The sequence below is a fragment of the Notothenia rossii genome (assembly GCF_949606895.1).
Source record: "Notothenia rossii genome assembly, chromosome: 7".
Classification (NCBI taxonomy): Eukaryota; Metazoa; Chordata; class Actinopteri; order Perciformes; family Nototheniidae; genus Notothenia; species Notothenia rossii.
This window is the reverse complement of record NC_136905.1, coordinates 23794977-23814264: the sequence shown is the minus strand read 5'-3', so window position 1 is coordinate 23814264 and position 19288 is coordinate 23794977. Positions and strand designations below refer to the sequence as shown.

The 19288-nt window shown below is 41.1% G+C and overlaps 2 long non-coding RNA genes across 7 annotated transcripts in view; one reads left to right on the top strand and one right to left on the bottom strand.

Moving 5' to 3' along the window:
* LOC307047396 overlaps nt 1–19288 on the bottom strand; it is a 111872-nt gene that overhangs the window by 87959 nt on the left and 4625 nt on the right. The window contains exon 1 of one of the 4 annotated variants that reach the window (XR_013810405.1): nt 6233–6461. The exons of 2 other annotated variants lie outside the window; for them this stretch is intronic. This is a non-coding gene — a long non-coding RNA (uncharacterized lncRNA). Of the gene's footprint in view, nt 1–6232; nt 6462–19288 lie in introns of those variants that run through there. One more of the 4 variants, XR_013810406.1, reaches the window with a different exon arrangement.
* On the top strand, nt 1534–4647 carry LOC307047545. Of its 3 annotated transcripts, XR_013810476.1 has the most exons (6): nt 1990–2569; nt 2650–2782; nt 2906–2989; nt 3137–3246; nt 3858–3985; nt 4159–4647. It is a non-coding gene; the product is annotated as an uncharacterized lncRNA (long non-coding RNA). The 3 variants fall into 3 exon arrangements; XR_013810475.1 differs by lacking the exons at nt 1990–2569; nt 2650–2782 and adding an exon at nt 1534–1962; XR_013810477.1 differs by having other exon boundaries at nt 1999–2782.

Here is a 19288-nt window from a genome sequence, read left to right as displayed (position 1 = left end):
ATTACTGATAATCCATCATAAGATTTATGTCAAAAACGGAGATTTAATATAGCTGCTAAAACTACAACCCAGCTTCCAGTTTTGGGCCAACTGCATGCGCATCACTCTCACTCCTCAATGGTAACGTGTAAGTGGATTTAGGAACTTTCCCTCGATTCATTCGGCTCTAACAGTTCAAAAGAGGTGTCAATCATCTAAATCGGCCAGAGATAGGGCAAATTCACCCAAATCACCCTTTTTGCTAAAAATGTTCATTTGTTTTGCATCAATCTTGATACAGGGTACTTATTATATGTTATAGTTTAGATTCCTAAAGCTTTTAGTCTCCGATCCCATCATTCAAGGGTGGTTTTCACTATAAGTCATGTTTTTTTTTTGGACGGACACTATCATTTAGATTTTTTTTACTATGTTCAATCTGAATTTACTTGAAAATAAAAAAATTCTATATTGATTCTGACTTTTGTACATCCAACTCACAGGTTTATCATTGATTTGAGAAAAAAGATTATTAATGTACCCCTTTTAGAAGTGAAGACATAGTCATTTGTTCTGGGAATGTCATTTTCGAGCCTGAGACCTGAAAACAGGCTCAGGGCTTAACAGGTTAAATGGCACACTGATAACAAACTCAATACGAACTATCTCTGGAGGCTCTCTACGTTAACTTGTTGTGATCGGCGGGGTGCGACACCTTTGTTCTCAAATGCGTTAATACAGACAGAGAAAGCAGTGAAAACACACAAATGCAAGAATACCACTACTCATACTTTCATTATCAGAGCAGGCAGCCGCATCCTCAGACTGAACTTTGAGTTAGGAATAAACTGAGATACTTATTAGAAACTGCAGTGTTCTACCTCTCACACACACACACACACACACACACACACACACACACACACACACACACACACACACACACACACACACACACACACACACACACACACACACACACACACACACACACACACACGATCAGTATACCACTTGCTGTGCAAAAAGGACAGTTGTCCTGCCAAGGCAACATGCTGTTGGCGATAGCTGTGAGTGGCAGTCGTATAGTCTTCTGCTCACTTAGCACTTCACACACAGTATGTCATCCTCTGTGTTACTCACTCAGCAAAAGTATTAAGTATGCAAAAGTTTTTTGTGCGACGGTCCAAAAAACACAGTCCTGGATAATCTAACCAAGTAAAATAATTGACTATGTTTTGAGTTTTTTTAGAGAATTTAGAGATGTTGAATGATCTGAGAGAGAAGCCAGCATGATATTGAGAATCCCCTCAAGAGGATGCTTGATAGGTGAGGAATGACCCCCGCAGGTAACACAACATTTCAGCTGTGCATATTTTATTCCGGCTTTGCCAAGTGGATTAATTGTTATATAGTGTTAACCACAAGGGGGCCACTAAAACAGTGTGAACGCCTTTTCACCCCCTCTAAGTTCTCTGTAACACACAGTAAGCATCGTGTTTAAATTAAAAATGTCCACATGGAAAAGGCACACTTCAACACACACATACAGCACATATGCTCAGACATCCTTCACTTCCTTCTCCCCTGCTTCCATGTTGATTGTGCTGACACAAATACACCCGCTGTCACTCTCATACACGCGCACACGCGCACACACACACACACACACACACTCTTAAAAATGTTGGGTTATTTTGTCAACCCAACCACTAGGTTGAACCTGTTGGTTAATTTAATTGGGTTATTTTTATGGAAATGGGTATTCTGAGAACCCAATTTGCTGGGCTATTTCTGTTGGGTATGGAGTTATTAGCTGTTGGGTTGCAATTTCTATGAAGTTGTGTTGGTTTGTTTTGGAATACCCAACACATTGGGTTGACGTTGACCCGCGAAACCAGCCACCTCCCACTACTCTCCAACACGACATTGATGGAAGGACGGTCACACTAAAGTGTAGAGAGGAGACTCGATTAAAGCAAGGTTTGTTACATACATTATTATATACATTGTTTTACCATGTAGTTGACTTGATATTATTATATAAAGCGTCATACTGTTGTTAAGATGTAAGTTCGTGGAGCACTGTTGTGTACATTGCATCAAAGTAGCAAGCTAAAACACGTTAGCTAACACGTTAGCTGGCTAGCTATGTAGCAAACACACTATGTTGTTGTTACTCGAAATGACTCGAGAAATGCGTCATGTATTGGAGCTATGAGGACAACGTTAGTTATCTCGTCAATTTGGCTTTTAATGCAATATCACAGAAGTGAGTGTTATGGAGGGAAAAGCGCGGTGGTGAATCAGCTAGCCTCTGCATGCTAGCAGGCCTCAGCTAGCTAGCTCACCAGGCTTTACACAGCACTGGGCATACTTGTAGCCTCCCGATTTTCGCGGTAGACTCCCGATTTCATTGCCCTCTCCCGGTTTCCTCAGTCATATTTCTCCCACATTTCTCCCGATTTCTGACAAAATCACATTTACTCAGTACTGTTTCCACTCGGACTTTAATACAGCTACACCATTGTTTGGCTTCCATGGTTGGTAGCGTGTCTCTTTAGTAGCGCGCGCAAATGAAAGTGAGAGGGTGAGTAAGATATATCACAGAAAACAGAACAAGAATCGACAACAAACCCTCTGCTCACTCTTTTTCTGTATTTAATACAGGTCCAGCCCACACATAGCTCCATCAAGGATGGTGCTACAGGCCGCAAGGCAGTGCAGTTACAACTACAATAAGCATGGTGCGGTGGAAAGTTACCTTAAGTCGCATACAGTTTAACCGCCGACTGAAACTTTGGTAACGTTAACGTTAGGCCTAACCATTATGTTAAAACAGTGAAAAGACGTTTGGACTACTGAATCTTATTTCCTGTTATTGTATGTTTTTTCTTAATGGACTCTTTTTGTGTTGATGTTTCAGGTTGATACGAACAATCAATGGACGATTTTGTGACTACTAAATTGACCGAGTGGCAGCTTCCAGGGCTGATTGAAAGGTTCAGAGGTAAGCTAATTTATAAGTCACCTCCATGCCTTCATTTTATGGGTACTGTGTTATGGTTCAGCCCCTGTCATCATTATGTGCATGCTATATGCTCTGTGCATAGGAAATGAATGGGACTGTAGTAATATTTTGTGTTCTGTCTTTCAGATGAGGCTATTGATGAAGAAAGCTTTGGGTACCTGGATCTTCACACCATCACCACCTTGATCCCCAGAATAGGCGAGAGGCTAAAATTCATTAAGAAACATAATGAATTTGTAAGTAATGCGGTTGCATACACTGTCACCATGTTCTAAATTAAAATTCAGACGGACTGACTGACAGACAGACGTTACCCTTCACTGCTTGCCCTTTTAGTTCAGAATTCAGATGAATCATGGGATACGTTTGCTTTAGATGTAAAACTCGAATTCCTGGGGGTGTGAGAAGTCTTTTTATCCATTTACGTGCAGTACATCATGTTAATTATGCTGCAAACTATTTCCAGTGTTGTGAAATTGGCTGCGGTAGAACAACTGAATTGAACATTGAAAAGCCCTGAACTGCGGTTCAGGGCTTTGTAGGTGATGAGGGTAATTTTGAAGTTGATGCGTTGCTGTTCGGGTAACCAGTTGACAGAGCATTGGAGGGATGTGTTCTCTGGAGTGGGAGTGAGTGAGCAACTGGGCGGCTGAGTTCTGAACATAATGTATTTTTTGGAGAACAATAAAGCAGTTGGCATGCCAGGACAGGGTGGGGCAGAGGCCATTTTACTGAGGTGGAAAAATGTTTTGGTGATTTGATTGATGTATAACTTTATATTATTGTATTATACTGTATTATACGGCTATTCGAGTCTATATTGACACCCATAATTGTCCTCCTACAGGTGCCAGGGGAGAAGTAGCCCTGATGCTGCTGACTGTCATGCTCCCTCCGCCTATTTATAAACAGGGCAGAAAATTGGTCCGCGTCAGTGTGGAAGAATCAAAGAGATTCTTCATTGATGTTAAGCCTGTAAGTAATTTACCTTTGAAAAGAAACTCAAATATAAATTCATAGTGAAATGACTCCAATTATTATTTTACACTGTTGAAAAGCCTAATTCCTCTTTACAACGAGGTGCAACTTGTAAAGATTGTATTCGTGAATAGAAATACTTATCTTTTTTCTTTTCTTTCTCATCATAGGTCAGAACTAACATGGTGGAGTATTTGGAGGAAGCCAAATCGTTCAGGTCGTGCCCGTTCGTGCTGCTGCTTAACGATGGGATGCTGTGCTCTCAAGCCTTTGTTGTCATCTCAGGCACGGCTATTGAGACCGAGACGGCTCTCGCAGCGGTGGATACTTGTTTTAAGACTTTTTATGTCTTTGACATCCAATATCCAAGCCAGTGTTTGCCTACTTGGCAATTTCTCCAGGATGTGGTGTATGAACTCCAAGGAACTGTTACCCCAGCAGTGAAGTTCCTGAAAACCCAACTACATGCATGCAAATAGACTGGCCTGCAACCCCCCCACCCACCTCTTCCTTTCTCTCTCCTCTCCCTCTGTTGTGTAATTTTATGGGAATTGTTATGTCAGTGTTTTTTGGAGCTGTTAAATGAGAAATGTTGTAGAAATTGTATATTTGTATGTGTTATTCTGTGATATTCTGATTAGAATTTTAATAAATCATTATTATTACATTGGTGTGAGAATATATTTGATCAAGAAAACAACCGAAGGATGTGAAGTGAGAAAAGGCCAACAAGATGTATCACACAATTGTGATAATGTGATAATTTTGACTATCAGTTGTGCCAATGAAATGTCAATTATAAAAGGGAACAACCCATTATAGATAGTAATAATTCATAATAATTCATAATTATACATTAACAACTAAACCCAGCAGTGTAGTCAATGTGAACCCAACAAATTGGGTTGGTCATATAACCCAATTTGTTGGGTTAAATTAACCCAGCGTGTGTTTGGTCCAATAGTTAACCAGTGCTGGGTTGAGAAACTACCCAGATTGGGTTGTTTTTAACCCACCATTTTTAAGAGCACACACACACACACACACACACACACACACACACACATCAAACATCACATTCTGGAAGGCACACAAAGAGAAACAAATACTCCCTTCCCCTCCCTCTCTTCCTATTTCACACACACACACATCCACACACACATCCACACACACACACACACGCACACAACAGCTACCTTGTGAGAGTAAGACCTGATGTTGCCCATCTAGTGAACTGCTAAGAGTTAGGCACCTGCAGTCCAACTGTGTATGATGTCAGAGCAATGTAGGAAAAAGGGCAAGTGTATTCTTGTCCACTCATCAATGCTAATCTTTAACTTTTAGTCCAATCATCTACCTTTTTCTCTCACACAAACAAACATGCATCACAGCCCCTACCCTTTAGCGAGAATAGGTGCCAACTGTCAAGGGCAAAACACACATACACACAGTGTGACATCATTTTCACTACAGGCCTTTTGATACCACCTCACACCGCTCAGCACTGCTCTGCCAAAGCCTCTCTCAGGTATCTCTCTCAGGCTTAAGGTGAGTGGTGACAGCATGCGCTTGTAAATGCAGTCAATATGGTGTTAATGCATTTAGATCAGTGGTCACCAACCTTTTTAAGCCCAAGATCACCGACCTCGGCCTAGGTGAAAGGCGAGATCTACCTATTGCAGAATTGAGTGAAAAAGACGGCCCAGACAGTGCTTCCAATTTGAGGCCTTTTATATAGGCTAATTGCATCTGAATTACTGTTACAATGAAGGTTCCATAATCAGCTCACAGCATATAGGCAGGGGTAAAGTGCTATGTGTGAGTGGGGGGCGGACCTCACCTCATCTAGGGGGGTCCTCACCTCCTCTAGGTCCTCAACTCCTCTAGGGGGGTCCGAGGGGATGCTCCCCCGGGAAGATGTTTTTTTAAATATTGAAGATGAAAGCATCAATCTGGTGCACTTTGAGAGCAACATGAAGAGATCTATGGATTCATCTCTCAGCACCCATATGAGACAGAACTGTAAACAGATTTTCTTTTTCTTTATAGATATTTTACAAATCACTCCCCTTTTAAACTGTATTCTTGTTTTACTGCCATAGTATTTCATACCTGTTTTTCATTTATTCTCTTATTGTTTCTATAACTATAATGATCATATGAAGGTGTACCGCGGAAATAATATTTTGAATAATTTGTGACAAAACCGTTCTAATCTAAACACTCAAGAGTCCTTTAGCTCACCTGAGCCACTCAGTCTGACAGGGGAGGACTCTCCTCCAGCTTGTTGTGGAAACAGCTCCTTATGTCCGTTAGTGCAGCTAGCTAACCAGATGCTAACATCACGGTCCCCGCTAGCACCGGTCCCTCTCTCCCTCTCGCCCTCTCTCTCTATCACACTAAATGCGCCACACACACACACACACACACACACACACACACACACACACACACACACACACACACACACACACACACACACACACACACACACGCACGCACGCACGCACACACGCGCACACACACACACACACACACACACACACACACACACACACACACACACACACAGAGAGAGCCGAGCTTGAATGACACAAGCACACGTGTATTTCCATGCAACTCTCTGATTGGTCTGGTGACTTGCCTCTGTTGCATTCGCTGAACACGGGAAATTGCAGTTCTGCCGTCCTCTCTTGTGTCATGATGAGGTTCACATAAAGCACGGTTAATGTATTATATTATTGAGGTGTCTCAAATATACGTCAATCAAGTGGCACCTGCTAACGGGGTGGTGGTCGATATGTTTACATCTAAAAACGTATTTTTCAAACATTATTATTATTTTTTTTAAATTTTTATTTTGTTACTTTTTTTGTTAACGGTCCGCGATCTACCCGCACCACACTCGCGATCGATCGACTGGTTGGTGACCACTGATTTAGATCATTTATATAGTTAATCAGATTATGCATTGCCAGGAAGCTGCCTATAAATGACCACAACATGCTGGGATTTAGGGATGTTGTTATGTAGCAGTAATATAGCAAAGGAAATGAAGTTCCCATACAACAAAACAAAATTAAATGATTGAAATTTAAAATAAAAAACTATGTTTAGGCTTAACCACAATACTAAACATAACCAATTAATTTTTCCTTTTTTTCTATTAATAACTTTAACCACATATCTAAAGCTGCGGCTGTGATCCAGGATAGAATAAATGTCCCTCGAAACGTTATTGAAAATGTAGTTAAGATTTTAGGGAGCATCCTCTTATAGGAGACAGTAGTGAATGTAAATAACCAGGTAATCATGTTACACCTTCAACTGAAAGGACGCTGGCGTTGCTTCTCCGCCGCTCCTTTGTTTTATTGTTTCCAGTCCAGATTTGAAAACATTGTTTGCCTGGCTAAAACAAATGTTAAATGTTAATTAACATTAGTATCTTTTTGTATTACATCGATATACCGAATCGCTATTTTTGTTACTTCACGCTGCTGTCACCACCCTGCTGGCTCATCGGTTCCTAGCTCGCTAGCTAGCAGACCCTTAGCCCTCCGGTGGCTACAACGATAAACTCCATCCCGGTGTGGTCAGCATACCTGCTCTCGTCCCAGGCCTGGCTCCAGGATGAAATGACTGAGGGGGCTGTTAAAATATACTCCTGACCTTCACATCTCCGACCACTTGGCCATCACCATGGACATTAATATCCCCATCCCCATCCAAAAACACAATTGCACAATAACCTTCAGAAACCTTAAATCCCTGTCTCCCTCAGCACTCTCAGCCTGCATCACCTGCAAGATGTCCGCCTTCCCTCCCCCCCAGCCTGACAATCCATGTCAACTGGTGGACTACAACACCACCCTCTCCTCCTGTCTTAATGCACTGGCCCCCCCAAAAAACAAAACTATCTCTTTCACACATTCAGCTCCCTGGTACACCCCCAAACTCCACCAAATGAAATCACAAAAACGCCAACTGGAACGCCTTCACAAGAAAACCACTCTAATAGTTCATCTCCATGCCTACCCCGACTACCTACAACAGTACAATAACGCACTCAAAGCAGCCCGGTCCAACTACTACTCACAACTGATACACTCCGGCTCGAGTAACCCCAAGGCTCTGTTCTCCACCATCAACACACTCCTTAAACCCTGTGACAACGCCACCCCATCCTTCACAACCGCACAGTGCGATTCTTTCCTCTCATTCTTTAAATCCAAAATCGACAGCATTTATAGAAACCTGACCTCCTCAGCAGCCCTCCCCATCTCCCCTCCTGGCTCCCCCCCTTCACGTCACAGCCCATATCCCAGTTCTCCCCTGTGACCCCAATGCAACCACATGGCTGGAATGAACTCCACCTGCACTCTGGACCCCATACCCAGGGAATGCCTCCCTCCTATCTCCCAACTCATGACCACAATCATTAACTCCTCCCTCCGCTCTGGATCGGTCCCCCCTAACTCAAACTGGCTGCTGTTACACCCATACTGAAAATACCTGGACTTACACCTGACATCATGTCCAACTTCCGGCCCATCTCAAATCTCCCCTTCCTATCGAAACTACTCGAATGTGTTGTAGCCTCCCAACTGAAAAACAAAAACCATCACTGCCACACCTCACTCCACACTCACCAACTGTCTCTCAGAAATGAAATCCTGGATGCAAACAAAATACCTTAAACTGAACAGCGACAAATCAGACATTATCATAATCTGACCCACATCCCGCACCGACACCACCCAGAACTTCAACCTCACCATTGACAACACCACTCTAACCCCCTCTCCTCACATTCGCAAGCTTGGAGTAATTTTTGACAGCCAACTCCAATTCGATAAACACATAAACCATATCACCAGGACCGCCTTCTTCCATCTAAAAAGCATTGCCCGCCTCCGCCCCTCACTCTCCTTCCCGGCTGCTGAAACCCTCATCCACGCATTCATCACTTCAAGACTGGACTACTGCAACAGCATCCTGTATGGTTCATCATCCATCCACAATTCTAAATAAACTGAAATATATCCAGAACTGCGCTGCCCGACTCCTCACCCACACCCGCTCCAGAGACCACATCACCCCCGTCCTTCAAAACCTGCACTGGCTCCCTGTACGTAAACGAATACACTTCAAAATCCTTCTGCTAACACACAAAGTTCTCAATATTCAGGCCCCCCCCCCTACCTCACCGACCTGATCCACCCCTATCACTACACCCCTTCCTGCAGCCTTCGTTCATCAGAAGCGAACCTCCTTTCTATCCCCACACGAACCAAGCTCCGAACCTGGGGGACAGAGCCTTCTCCATTGCTGCCCCCACCCTCTGGAACTCCCTTCCACAACACATCAGAGACTGCACCGACCCCCCACTTTCAAAACACTGACCAAAACACACCTCTTCAGACTTGCTTTTAATTTGTTAATTATGTTGTGTTGCTGTTTTAATATTTGTATTCTATTATAATATGTGTTGCTGTTTTAATTATGTTTTATTCAATTTCATCTCGTTTTATCACCACTGTAAAGCGTCTTTGAGCACCTGAAAAAACGCTTTGAAATGAAATGTATTATTATTATTATTATTATTATTATTATTACATCTGTATAAATAATAGCATTGTCAAAAGTCAAACTGTGTTGTCATTTATTATTTGCTTAATGTTGAGGTAATTTGAAGAAGAATATGATCAGAGCCCTGATGAAAGGGAAATGGTTGTTCCCATAGTTTGTAAAAAGATCCCAATTTTATTAAAGCTTTTAGTAAATGTTGTTTACATATTGTGGACAAATTAAATCATTTTCCATCTAATAAAATAAAAAGCAACAGAAAACACAAATCCCCCTGAGGGCGGCTTAGACTGGAGATTAAGTGCTTATAGGCTTTCATGGGTGTTTTTCCATGCTGAAAAGTCAAAAATATTTGACCATATAAGTAGCTCTTGTTGTTTAGTGTTCTTCTCTGAATGTCCAGTGAACCAAACACAAAAATAAACTGGCCTGGAACATGTAGGATTTATTTCAACATAAAGAGACAAGACAACAAACCAAACAAAAACAATTATCTTCTTCAAATCAACAGCCTATTGTAATGTTTGTAGTCCATCACTTTTAATGACTAAATTACCACTGTGTTAAATGCAGCTGATCATAAAACAATTCAATACAAAATCCTAATTGTTTCTGAGCAATATTTCAATTTAACTACAGTCAAACTAAATCTCACTGAACAGTCTCATGTTTGGTACCAAATGTCATACATATGTACCATTCTCTCAATTACATTAGTTCTTAGATCAAAAATAAATAATGACAAGACAGCTTTAGGTCCATACGTTTACCCTCAAGTCAAAGTTGAATAAAGGGTAAATGCATATGGAAACATAAAGAAAGCAGCTAGCTTCCCAGATGTGATTAATGAAGTGATAATCTCAGTCGACCACTCACCAAAGCCGTATAGGACTAGAGCCATGGAGGCCTGAGGCAGAGTACATGATTGTGTGTGTTGATGGGGGAACGAGAGAAAGAGGTGTGCATGTGTGTGGCAGTCTGTTTTGAAGTGTGTTTATGCATATGCATAGGTTTGTGTGTGTGTGTGTGTGTGTGTGTGTGTGTGTGTGTGTGTGTGTGTGTGTGTGTGTGTGTGTGTGTGTGTGTGTGTGTGTGTGTGTGTGTGTGTGTGTGTGTGTGTGTGTGTGTGTGTGTGTGTGTGTGTGTGTGTGTGTGTGTGTGTGTGTGTGTGTGTGTGTGTGTGTGTGTGTGTGTGTGTGTGTGTGTGCACTGGAAGCAACATACCCCGAGGCTGTGACAGACGGACTCTAAACCACGTTACCCACACACCCCACTGCCTCGCTTAATAGTGCATGAGATAAGAACATTTGGACTCCAACATAACGCACCCACCCCTCCAGCACCGACCAGTCCTCCATGGGAAATTGAGCTTTATGACTCCCCAGATTGAGACAATGGCTCCAATGGTTTGTATTGTTGAAAGGAATTCCATGTCAACAACTGGATGGGTTGACTAGGGAACTTAATACAAACACAGACACACTCAGTGGCTCAGCAGTACAGTATGGATGATACTGCACACATGCGACAAGAGCAGGAAAGAAAAAAACAGACAAGTAGATAAACAAACATTAACTGGCACAGATGCACAGGCAAATACACTGCACACATGGACATTAACACATCAACACCAAGGGACAAAAACAAGCTGGAATACAAACAGGAATAAAAAAAACACACCATATTACAATTTGTCCGTTGAGATTTTCTGTGTACAAAATCGTAGGTCAACCTGCTCTTTCCATTTGTTTATCTGATCAGGTACAGTGTGGTAAGAGGCAAATAAATAGAAAAAGGCTAGATACTAATATATCTTCCTCCCAACAGTGTTGAAATAACAGCAGGACATTTTTCTGTGATCAGAGCCAGATAAGTAATAAAACTGCAGCTTTGAAATGAAGTGTTTAAAATGATTTGCAATGGAATAACATAACATTTAAAGTACCCTTCCCAACTTTGGAAAACTGATTCTAATGTTTCTTTTTTGCAGATAAAGAGCAGTTGACGTGTGGTAACACAACTAATTAGTAACCCAAAACTCACTCGAAAAGTTATAAATCATAATTGTCCGAATGCAAACCAGAGGTAATCTGAGCAGTGGACATTTCTGAAGCAGCAAACTCTCACAGAGATCAGATGAACACATGTGACTCAGTCAAGGAGTGAGCGTGCACACCTGCAAAAAAGCAGGGCTGATCAACAAACCATTGTGAACCAACTATAATGTCAAGTTAAAGAAACAGAGTGCAGTAATGCAGACAGAAAGTGGTAGATAGTGGGTGGATGCGGCAGACTGAAACGCACAGCCAGAAACAAACAGAGAGAAAGAAATAGACACAGACACCCAGCCAGCCAGAAAGGCAGCCAGGAATCAAAAAATAAAGTGAAGCAAAGAGGAAAAAGACAGACAGGCATCCCAACTGTGACAGGCAGACCGCATTGGCGCAAGGAAACTTAAGTGCAAATTCTGAAAGACAGCAGTATATGAAACAAAGAGGCAGAGAGAGGCAGGAGGGAAGAGAGTCAAAGTGTAACTGGAGGGGAGAGAAAAAGTGACAGAGGAGGTAGCGCAAGTAGGGTGCATGAGTGAGAGCTGGAGAGGATGAGAGAGACATACACACAGACTGATAGAGAGTGCATAGCTCAGCAGGGATTCTTACATGCTTGTACAATCCAAGTGAAAAGAGAAATACTCCACATGACAAGGACAACTTGTCTTTCCTCCACACTCTCTTAAACTTGCATTCTGAGGCTGTGAAACCAGCTCTTAACCAGCCTGCCAGCCAAGCAGATTAGCAGCCGTCCACACTGTAAAAGATTACTTCAGCAGACGGTTAGCTTGGTTTGATTAATGGAGTTTTTTTAAGGACAGGACCAAGGGACTGGTGTAAGTCCTGTGAATACTGTCCCAGAATGCACTCTTAGAGATAATGATGCCACTTAGTGCTGTGTTCTCTTAAAATGAAATGTGTTTTGCTATAAAAATATGTTAAGATCATTTGGAAGCTCCTGGGCCAGATGTGTCAGCACAAAATGATAGCGTATTATCAGTAAACCAGACTAGAAGTTCCTCAGAGACAAGAATAATAGAGACCCTTGTCTGAAAGTCTGGAGGTATCCTTTCAAGTGGATGCAAATTTCTACCTGAAGTTTTTGAGAAGTAGTGTTAACATTTGTGGCGGGTATGGTTGCTGTCGTTATGAAATTTACATTTCTGTCTGGCATTCTTACTGTCAGTGTGGAGCCGAGTGAACTGCCGGTGAACTGAGGAGGAGGCTGGCTCAGTGCTCTCACTGTGGCACACAAAACCTCACTGTGCGTGTGTGAGACAGAGAAATGAAGTCAAGGAAAGAGAAATAAAGAGGCAGGGGGGGAAATAGCTAAGAGATAGTTAAAGGGAGAATAATATGATTGGATATAAGGTGTAAACATCTTCTTGCGATCGGCCTTGTAACTGTGTGCTTTCATACTCAATAAATGTGTGTGTGAGTGGTGGCCACAAGTTGACTGTGTCAGCAGCTCTCATTACCCCACACAGCCGTACACATCAGAGACCTATTAGCTGGTAAAGCAGCCTCTGCCTGTCTGAATACAAACAACAGCAGCACAGAGGACGACACAAACACACACACACACACACACACACACACACACACACACACACACACACACACACACATACACACACACACACACACACACACACACATCGACAATAAACAGCAAGGAAAAGAGAGGCTCACAAATGAACACAGAATCACTGATGCATATTTAGCACTTGCACACATGCATACTGTCGAGGCAGGAAGTGGATTATCTACCCAACCCAACTGAAAAGTAGTCTGACTGCTGCACAGGGATTAACTTTGTATGTGCAGGAATATTCAAATTAATCTGAATTTTTATTTTAGCCATGAACAAGGCCATCCAGGTTCCTGTAGGCTGCCTAAGGTGGAAGGCAGGTAATTTGGATAAAAAAGAAAATAAGTCATATTAATGGACAATTAAGTTGCATGTGAACATTCTTCAATTCCCTCTAGGCCAATTATGTTTTTAACATGGGCCCACTCCCATCTAAAAGAAGAGTTATTACCCTGAATGTAACACGTAGTAGCTCAAGCAGTTTGTGATTAAGACAGTCAACCTGTTTATATTACAGTGAGTTTTTTATTTTTAGATAGCTAACTTTACATTTTTCTGTTTCCGAGTAAGGATAACATGCCAACAAATTTCCATCGCAAGTCTACCCTCTGACAGCTATCGTAAAGCTAACCCTGCCTGTCTGTCAAAGAGTGCATGCTAACAGGCTAATGCATAATTGAATGCATGACTCACGCTTAGTCAACTTATTTCTCTTCTGAAGATGAGACCTTGTCCTTGTCGGGAAAGGAATGTGTGTCCACTGTGATTCAGCTCTGGCTGGTTAGTCCTAATAATAGTCGAGGTTTAATGTTGAGGTGTTGTGAACATTGCCGCTGGCTATACAAATAACTGTGTGTGTGGGCTGGGCATGCATGTGTGATAATTTCAGCGCCTAACATTGTCAGCAATATACACATACATACTGTACAAACTGTTTGAGTCGGACTGTAATTTTATCCAGCAAGGACATTTACAAGTACCATGAATTTGACCTTATGAACTGGCGCTGGCACCACAGCAAAGGACAGAATAGCTAACGGCCAGCGCATACTAATTAAAAGCAGGGCATTACAGATTGATCTGATATGAAAAGACCTTAAATGAAAAATATCGTCTAAAAAAGCCTTAGCTTTAAGGTGCAATCTTGATTTGTCTGACCCTGTACAAATGGTACAAACTCACATTAGTGGGGAATTACTGTAGGTGAACATAACGATTGAGTCAGCTTGCCACATGCTAAACTATATGTCTATTTCTTTTTTTAAAGGGCATGGCCATTTTTTTAAGTGCTCCCAAATTAAATCCAAACTCCCACTTGACTGTGTTGTGCCATGTTTGTTGCGAAAGTGGGCCTGTATCCAGCTGTATTCAGCATAAAGGCTGTATCCAGCATGGAACTACTACATTATTGAGAGCAGGGGCATTTACTTGAGCTTATTCAGCCCATTTCCAGGCACTCAGATTATGCCTCGCACTGGACTGGAAAATCGTGTCAGTGCAGATACTTTTACGGGAAGGCTTTCATAGTCTGCTGCATAATCTGCCTCCTGGAAACCCAACTTTTGACATTAACCATCACATGGATATAAATGGCATGCTCGTACATGAAGATTCCCAGACATGAATGACCTTTGATGCAGATTATTAATGGAAAAAATAAGTCATCTAGACTACGCCATTGTATCATCATAGAGCATTATAATTACCATGATGTCAGCAAAATTAGCATCTTAGAAGGGAAGGGGATTTGGATGGTGGTCATTGTTGAAAAAAAAGCTGCTTCTCCTTATTTGGGAATGGTTTTAAAGGGTTGATGAATTAATCGGTTATGAAGCAATCAAGATATTGCGTACTTATATTAAGTGTGATCAACTATATAGTATATGGATTTTTGACGTGGGCTTACTGGATATATAAACCAACCCAAAATGCATTGCGGCTCTTCAGAATGTCCAATGGCCAACTGCCAGATAGAAGGTTTAAGTAGTTGGATACAATTATTATGAATGATGTTGATGGACATTTAGGTACAGTTAGTATTACCTTAACTTTACAGCTCATATTTAACAATGACATATGTGTGTGAACAGTCTGCTGGTTATGGCAAACCTAATTGTTATTTAGTTAGGCAGTATGCAGGATATACTCATTGAGTATTATATAAGCAGTAAGACAGCATGCAATTTTGAAGACAGACACTGGGTTCTTAATAGAGCTTGTATGAACACATTCAAACAAATCCCCCACCATGTTGTTCAGTCTGCTTGTTGTTAGGTGGATCTCAGATTGTCTTAATGTGATCAGGTTTCTCTTCATTAGAAAGAGACAACAATGAGCTAGAGGATTGCAGATATCTTCACCTCACGCTGTAATATTTGTATTAAAAATATATTTGTTTGTATGCAAACAAAGGAAGAAAGAGTTTTGTTATATACCCACAAAGGCAGAGACTGTGATAGTATAACATCTGATAATATAGCTAGTGTTACATATGTCTAAATCGGATTTATTACACTATATCCAGCTTAAAGATATCTCCATCCAAACAGATCTGATTCAGCACTAGTCAAGCACAGTCCTGACAAGGTGTTATACAGGAAAGAAATAACTAAATAAAGATAGGACACCAGATAATGTTTTTGGATTAGCTTGCTCGACTATCACCTCCTCAATTGTGGCAATACAGCACACAGCATTATATTAATACACAGAAAGATATTGCTTAAAACGTTATAATACTGATATGTCGCCTCGCTGTAATCTGACAGCTATATCTGAACGAGACTCTCGGAAAATAGCTCTAACGTCTGAGGCAAATTACCGCGGATTAGCATTATACTCCTGGGCGAGTATAATATCAACTTTATGTTTTTAGTATTTTTTCAAGCTGTTAAAGGGAACCTAATTATAAGCTTGATTTTATTAAATAAAAAATGACAAAAATATGGGATTGTTTTGTATTGTCTGAAAAACGTTTCATAGAGACACTTACAGGGCAGCAGCATTACAGCTTGTGCTCATTTATTGCATTCCCTAAGGGTTTTACATCACTGCAGATTCTCAGTCATTCTCCTGTACTTTTATCCCTATTTTGATGTGACCTTTTTTTGTCTTGCAAAGTAAATAATTTAAATAATTACTGTCAAGTACACGTTCTGTGGAAATCAGAGGATGGCTTCAGTTTCAAAGGAACAGGCTTTAGTTTACAGACTAAAAGCGGCTGTCAGAGGCTTTAGTTTGAGCTTAACTGGGTTGTGTCTGACAGGTAAGGCAAGTTACTATCTGATGCAGAGAAACATTACTTTCTAGCTGCCAGAAATGTAGAAAAAATGACACATCATAGATTTGTTTACAAGTAGGAAAAGGATGTAAACGTCTTCCTTCTGTCTCAACTCAGCTCTAGCTTACGCACATTTTTAGACAATCTGGAAGAATGACAACCCTGCTTTGGGAATAGGGAACCATTTTATGATTTTAAAAGTATTAAAGTCTTTTTGAAAAGGTAAGCTGCCCACTGACCAAGTTCAAGGATTCCATTATGCAAATGATACGCCTCTTCAAACTCATAGCAAAGGATATCAGGCATAAAAGGCAACTAGAGTGAAAAGGTTTCATCGTTGTTTTAAATGCTCACACTTTTATTAGGAAGAAGGTGCAAAAAAAAGATAAGTAGCTTACATAAAGATAGTCAATATAGATGAACAAAACAAAGAGCCACCTTTACAATCTATAAATCTGAGAATGAGACGGCACAATAATGGACCGACGGTGAATGAAAGGAAATTGTAATCCAAAAACAGAATAAGTGCCCATATAAAAACTGTCTCCAAAATGATTTCTAGAGACTTTATCATAGTATTAAACCACAGCATTAAAAGCTCAGCAGTACGTGTATCATTTAACTGTACTGTGCATTCAGTATACAAGCCCGTGTGTATCCTCTGATGACACAGGGGGGTGTGTTTGTATCTATAAAATCACTGCGTCTTAATCTCCTAACTATCAGACAATAACAGATTTGTCTGTGATAAAATCCTGGTTTATACACGTGTCTGTCTGCCTGCCATACAAGTCAATCTTCACATGTGCGTCTGTGTGTTGCTGCTCATCGTGTGAGTGTGTGTGAGTGTGTGTGTGTGTGTGTGTGTGTGTGTGTGTGTGTGTGTGTGTGTGTGTGTGTGTGTGTGTGTGTGTGTGTGTGTGTGTGTGTGTGTGTGTGTGTGTGTGTGTGTGTGTGTGTGTGTGTGTGTGTGTGTGTGTGTGTGTGTGTGTGTGTGTGTGTGTGTGCGTGTGTGTGTGCGTGTGTGTGTGTGTGTGTGAGAGAGAAGGAGCAGATTTAGCTTTGATAAAACCTCAGTCTTTAGAGGGATTATCAGTCCATCCCCAGACAGCAACATGCTGTGCATTTATGGAGGTAATAAGTTGACCTGTAATAGACCGACAACTGGCTAGCGCTCTTATTGGAAATGGTGTCCCTATATCTAGACCTGGGATGGGAGGAGGAGAAAAAAAGCAATATCTTCAAGTGCAGTTTGACCTGCTGCGCAACACACCATGCGAGCTCCCATCCAGAGAATTTTGATTTGGTGTTTACCTTTATGAGTTTTCCAACTGGTTTGTCATGCTATTGTCTGCCTTTCAGTTTTGACTCCACTGACATCCCAGAGGGCAAATGTGCAGCTGGCAGAAAAGAGTAAGCACGCAATGTGGCACAAAGCAGGACATTAACATTTAAACCCAAACATAAAATAACTAAAGAGCAATCTTCATGACAAAGTCCTGTCCACATTTACCCTCAGAGATCTAAATCCTTGCCTTTCCGCACTAAAAGTAATACAAATGTTTAAAGATGCATTTTAGTCATTGCAATATTGTTTAATGTTATCTTCAAAGCTATTTCTCACAGCATGATTTGGATATTTCAAAGCAGGACAAATCCCTCAAAAGGTCATAAGATGGTGGCTGCAGGATAGCTGGTTTCAGGACACAGCAGTAAAATAAATCCGCTATTATTTGCAAAAGCAATCCTTGGGTTGTTCCTGAGCTCCTGACTTATTCCAATATTACCGAAAAGCTTTTCAGTTACCAGTCTTATTGGCTGTAAAGAGTGAGGATGGTCTGGAGGACTATGTTTATCAAAAACTCAGTCACAGTCAGAAATAAAAATGACTAACCCTCTCCGTCATGGTGAGAAAATTACTATAAACTGAAGAGAGACAGATATAGAGCAGTATACTATGTGTCCTGTCCTTCTTCCTACTTTCCCCGTCCCCTTTCCTTCTGTCTCACTTCTCTCTTTCTGCCTCCTTTCTTTCCTGCCCATCTTTTAACCCCATGTCTTTTTTTCCAGCTTCATCTCCCTATGTTCTCTCTCTATCTCTCCCTCCCCTCCTTCAAACGCTCTGCCTCGTGCACAGTCATAAAGAAATAATGTATTCCTGTCCCCCCAGTGCGGGTATGTATTAGCATGCCAGCAGAGCACGTTAACTTATCTCGCGGCTACAGGCGCTGAGTGGTTAAACTAAGCTCTGATAGTTTGCAACGGGATGACCACAGAATGCCTGTAGCTCAGAGAATCAGGACTGTCGTCCCGATTAGGGATGGTGGGCCTAATGTTTTACTGCACTGTAATACTGTAGTCCTTAATGAGTCTCTGGTATGCACAAAGGGAGCATCAACCTAAATTCAACTGGTAGGAAAAACTAACAAAATCATACGTTTTTTAGACATTATCAATTGAGTATCTTTTTCCTAAAGAAACAGAATACATTGAAAATCTGTTTAAAAGGCTGTACTATTTTTGAAGTCCAACTCCAAATGTATTTAACCATCTGTCAGTGCTTGTATCAGAGGATCTGAAATTACACTTTAGATGGAAAAACTAAGTATGAATTCAATAAAGCACAATGTTAACATATATACTATATATAGTGGTGGATCAACTCTTCATGTGTCTGCAAGTTTAAATTACTAAAAATGTATTACAGATTGGACCTTAACTGGTCTTGTTCTCATTTAGTTCTTTGATGAACCAGAAAATATAACTACTGTACACATACAAGCATTATAGTT